We start from the raw sequence: 6,000 nt of genomic DNA on the forward strand, positions 1-6,000 counted from the left end.
CTTCTAGGGCCATCTTTGGATGGGGATTATAATATAGTGGTTAATTTCTGGCTTCACCACATACCAAGCTAATTCATTTGTGTATCAAGACATGTTTTTTTTTTTTTCTTTTCCATGAGCTGATCATAAGGGAACTTGCCTGCCCCCACCCCCCAAAAAAAACCCACGAGTGTAAGCTGAGAGAGAAGCAATGGTGCCATAGTGGTGGATCTACACATGCACCTTACTTGTCCTTCGATGTACCACTTCTTCTTCTTCTTCTTCTTTTTTTTAAGATTTTATTTATTTATTTGACAGAGAGAGACAGTGAGAGAGGGAACACAAGCAGGGGGAGTGGGAGAGGGAGAAGCAGGCTTCCTGTTGAGCAAGGAGCACGATGCAGGGCTTGATCCCAGGACCCTGGGACCATGACCTGAGCTGAAGGCAGACGCTTAACGACTGAGCCACCCAGGTGCCCCTGATGTACCACTTCTATCTCACTATGGACTTCTGTTGGGCTCACATGACCTTATGACTTAGTGGATCTGACAGACACACCTTGTAACAAACAGTTCTGGCTGCATAGCCACTGAATGTCCCAAGATCAGGTGTTCTGTCTCTACCAGGGCCTAGTAGCACATCAGGAACTATATTTTGAATGGTGTTTGCTGTAGATGGTATAACATTGTTCCAGAACTCTAACATCTACATCATGATTCTCTTACTAGGGCTTGCTGGGAACTCCATAAAATGTCTTTTCACATCACAGATACCTCTAACAGCATAGGTCTGCCAGGCAGTATGGCTAAGGTCTCTCATGAGGTTATAGGCAAGATGCTCTCCAGGGCCACAGTCATCTGAAGGCTTGACTGAGGCTCATTCACATGGCTTTTGGCAGAAGGCCTCAGTTCCTTTTCACATAAATCTCTCTGAAAGGGCTGCTTCAGTGTCCTTATCATATGGTACTCAACCTCCCTCACAGTAAGATCCGAGAGAGCAAGGAATGAAGTTGTAATGTTTTAAAAGTCACATATCATCACTTCTGCAATATTCTATTTGTTAGAAGTAAGTCACTAAGGCCAGCCCACACTCAAGGGGACAGGAATTAAGCTCTGTCTTTTGAAGGAAGAAATATCAAATAATTTGTGGGCATACTTAAAAACAACCACATATGGTATCTTCAATATTGTGATGATATGCAGAATGTCTAGGCAGTCTAGGTTCCTTTGGGTTATATTATGACAGAGAACAAAAGAATTAACTGGTCAAGACTGTAAATGTTTGTGTCATTCACATACTTCTGTTCCCTTCCCTTGATAGGAATAGAAATGAATGCATTTGCTAATCAATGTAAAGTACCTGAGGCCATATTAATCTGTTCCAACAGAGATACTACATCTGGCATAGCAACTGCAATCACAGCAACTGTTTGGTTGACTTTATTCGGATCAGACATTTTTGTAAGGGCCAGACTGGTGAATTAAATGGGGATAAATGAGGGCCATCACCCTGTATTCTTTAGGTCTTAAATGGTAGCACTAAACTGTGCCATTTGCCCCAGGACATGATACTGTTTTTAATTTACTATCATGTGAAGGGGCAAATCAATTTTAGATATTTCACTTTGTCTTCCCCACTAATACAGCTTTTATCCCACAGTACAAGAAATCAATGTGGAGATTCCGCCAGTTACCAAGTATATCCATTCCAATTACACATTGGGGTACCAGAGAAATTACTCTTTCTTACTTTAGTTTTCTTCATAGCATTTATCACCATCTCTTAATAGTACTTATTAAGTACAACTTAATATACTTAATTCATTTTAATATACTTACTATATTTATTCATTTTATTATCTGTCTCCCCAGTGAATCTAATTTCCATAAGGACAGGCTTTTTTTTCTTTTTTTTGAAACTGATATATTTCCAATGCCTACAAATTGCCTAACACATCCCAGAAATATAGCTATAGCACATAGCAGGCATTCAGTAAATACTTGTTCAGTGAAAGAATAAATAGTGCCTGACTCTCAACATGAGTTCATTATTGTTATTGTTATAATTGCCCTAAGATTTTCCCATCTCTCCCAGCAAGTATGAATTCAAGTGTGAAACATTCACTCTGGAGCAAATTAGGGAAAGGTTTCTATAAGAGGATCAGAGATGACTGATGGCACCTCAGGTGTCCCATGGAACAGTATAAGTGTTGGTGTTTGTCTGAGAGATGGAAGGCAGACCATGAGGGGAACCACTCCAGGGTCCTTGGCACTTTCCATCCTCTCTCCTCCCCTAATGTGAATTGAAGTACATATATTTAATCTCTCACATTTTTTAGTGGTAATTATTGGTTTTTTTTAGCCTCGTAAAATGGAATTTCTTGTTTTTAAAGCACTGAGCAATAAAATACTTAAATGCTCTCAGGCTTTCTCTTTAAAAGTTGAAAGATATGGCTATTGCCATATTTACTGGCGCTTAAAAGTGGATCCTCATTTCAAAGGAGGCATGTGCTTTTCTATTTTATCACAGTCCTCACCACTCTTCATTGCCTTTTTCACATGAAGGCTAAGTGACAGTTATCAGTCACCAATGTATGAATCAAACCATTTTTTTCTTGAAGTGAAGAAAAAGTGATATTGTTTATATAACCAAGTCCATACAAAAACTGGGAAGAACACAATGTAAACAGAGAGAAATACACATTTCAAGAAAAATGGGAATAGGGTTTTGGGGAGGTAAGAGAGAACAAAAATCATTCCTAAGCATTTAATATGTAATATGCAAACGAAGTATGACTATGTACATAGAGTGCAGTTCAAGATATAAGGACCTGAGTTTGAAACCCTTCCTCTAATCCAATAAAGAGGAATACATAGTATATTTTACCTACTGTATAATTTGCAAAGTACTTTTTTTTTTTTTTAAATCTGTAGTTCACATTATCATGCATGGCAATTTTAGTGGTTTTTTTTTTCATATTGACATCTTACCCCCAAGATAAATGTGCTACTTCAACTCCCAAGTTTTTCCCTTTAGAAATGGAAATAAAGACTCATTTCTAATTCATATGCTTCATCACTGTTGCTTCCTTATTTACATAAAAGTTTTGTAATTCTAGCTGAAGAACAATTTAATTAAAATCTTAACTAAGGACCCTCATTCTCTTCAATTTCAGTATGGGGAAGGGTAATTTATTCTTCCAGTTACTTTTAGTTGATGGTTTTAGGATCCAATAACTGTAATTACAACAGTGAAAGTAAAATTGCATACTGTAATTTGAATTCTGGGGTGTCCTTAGCTAGCAAATACACATGATGACTAAAAAAGGTAACTACATCAGGGATAATCATCTGGATGTTTCTTTTCTTTTCTTTTTTTTTTTTTAAGATTTTATTTATTTTTACTTGACACAGAGAGAGAGATAGTGAGAGAGAGAGCACAAGCAGGGGGAGCGGCAGGCAGAGGCAGAGGGAGAAGCAGGCTGCCTGCTGAGCAAGGAGCCCGATGCGGGGCTCGATTCCAGGACCCTTGGGATCATGACCTGAGCCGAAGGCAGCCACTTAACTGACTGAGCCACCCAGGCGCCCCCATCTGGATGTTTCTTAAAAGGTCAAAGACAAATCCATCACCATCCCAGCATTAAATTAAGCTTAAATGGTAGGGTAGTGGTGCATATTTGTCAAAATCTCATAAGAAAACAAGAGTATTCTCGTATTTATCTTAATATGTCTTTCTCCCTCTACCACCTTTCCCATCTTCATTCAAGCCGGTTATAAAAATAAGGCTGTTATTGAGCCCAATATTCACTGATAGCCAAGCAGGAAGCTTTTGGGTGTGAACCAGACTGGGGATGACTCATTGAAAGCCAAATGTTTGTATGGAAAGCTCCCCCTAAAATGGCACAAAAGCAAATATTTATAAACATGTTAAAAAAGCATTTTGGAACTCTTGGGAGGAGGGGTTAAAATATCGCCACCCATTCCTAATTACACCATTTTGATAAAACATTGCTTTGCTACCATTGTGCTGACCCAGGCTGTAAGCCTTTCAGAAACAAGGTTGCTATAATTGGTAGGACTGTCCTGACTCGCAGTATTTATTTTGAAATATGATTCTATTTTGATAACTTCAGCCCAATCTGTATTTTGAATGCATCAAAAATTCATGTGCTACTTGTGAAAGTTTTAAGTTTCCTATAGATATGTCTCAATTGCAATCTATACAGAGTTCATAAGAAAAGAGTGGTTACAAATGGAAATTTGTTTCTTTCTGAGCAAACTTTGACCTCAAATGGTATAAGCATATATTTAAATTCTGTACCTTAATGTTGTCTATTGTTTTATTTTTTTATTATTTATAAATATTTTATTTATTTATTTGACAGAGAGAGACACTGCGAGAGAGGGAACACAAGCAGGGGGAGTGGGAGAGGGAGAAGCAGGCTTTCCACCGAGCAGGGAGCCTGATGTGGGACTTGATCCCAGGACCCTGGGACCACGACCTGAGCTGAAGGCAGATGCTTAACTACTGAGCCATCCAGGCGCCCCTTGTCTATTGTTTTAAACACCTTTCTCTACCCCTCAAGCAAATAAGAAATGGTTGTTTTCATTCTGACAGATATTTTTGGCACATATCAGGTTCCTGCTTAGACTTATAAAGCCTTTGCTTGAGACCTTAGAGCCCATGACTGAGACTGTTCAGGGTCTATGGGAAGTCAGCTCCTGTTAGAAGCTACCTCTGAAGATGAGGTGATGATGGTGGTGGAAGTTTGGTGTTTTTTCCATCTGGTCGAGATTTGAAAAGGAACCAGGGGGACAGGAAGTGGTCAGGCCAAGAGGCCAGCCTCCTGCTAAACCAAGCTGCCTACCCTTTTTGTGTGATCCCCACAAGAGTTCTTAGGTTTGTTGGCTTATTTATTTTATTTTATTTTATTTTATTATTTTATTTTATTTTATTTTAAAATATGGAACACCTCACAAATTTGTGTGTCATCCTTGCTCAGGGTCCATGCTCATCTTTCCTGTTATCATTTCAATTTTAGTATATGTGCTGCCAAAGGGTGCACTTGTTGGCATATTTTGAAAAGGACATTGAGCTACCAGGCATTGATGATTGAGCTCATTGAACTAAGCAGTGGTACTCTTTCAGAATTTTGTCTTATATCCAAAAAACCAATGAGAAGTGGTTAGACTAGTGGCTATAAAGAGATATGAATACAGAGGCTAGTATCAAGGAGAGATAATATCATCTTTGATCTCCATATTTGGGACTGGTGTTATCTTCTTCTGTAGCAAAAACATCCTGACCAGATTAGTGTATAGGGACTCAGTTATAGATATAGCCCTGCTTCCTTTAGCCAAGATCATGAGAAAATGGGTTCTCTAGATAAGTGAATTTCCTAGATTTCTGGAGTTTCCCCCAGTAAGTACCAAAATTAAAAAAAAAAAAAATTAACTACAGAAAATGGAAGGACCTCTGTGGAGTATGATTGAAGGGGTAGGATCAGTTAAGTGAAAGTTTTTAGTTCTCCCCTTATGCTCTTCTATAAAGAATAAATAAATAATTTATTTATTTATTTATTTATTTATTTATTTTAAAGATTTTATTTTATTTTGACAGAGAGAGACCCAGCAAGAGAGGGAGCACAAGAAGGGGGAGTGGGAGAGGGAGAAGCAGGCTTCCCGAGGAGCAGGGAGCCCGATGCGGGGCTCAATCCCAGGACCCTGGGATCATGAACTGAGCCGAAGGCAGACGCTTAACGACTGAGCCACCCAGGCGCCCCTATAAAGAATAAATTTTAAAATAAAATTAATACATATTATTTTATTATTTTTAAAAATTTACTTGGAACTATTTTCACACAAATAAATGGGTTATGTATTTCTGACCTCTCAAACAGAGCCAAACTGAGTTTTCTTTTGATGATTATCATCATTATAAAACTCAATTCTTCTCTGTACCACAAAGCAATGGTACCCTCAAGTAGTCCTGGAGTGTACTGAATGGTTTATTCTCACACTA

The 6,000-nt window shown here is 38.4% G+C and overlaps 1 non-coding gene across 1 annotated transcript; it reads right to left on the reverse strand.

Moving 5' to 3' along the window:
- Positions 1–4,936: 4,936 nt before the first annotated feature.
- Positions 4,937–5,044, reverse strand: LOC123324399. The gene has a single exon (XR_006539778.1). It is a non-coding gene; the product is annotated as a U6 spliceosomal RNA (small nuclear RNA).
- Positions 5,045–6,000: the final 956 nt, after the last annotated feature.

Source organism: Neomonachus schauinslandi, chromosome 3 (genome assembly GCF_002201575.2).
Source record: "Neomonachus schauinslandi chromosome 3, ASM220157v2, whole genome shotgun sequence".
Lineage (NCBI taxonomy): Eukaryota > Metazoa > Chordata > Mammalia > Carnivora > Phocidae > Neomonachus > Neomonachus schauinslandi.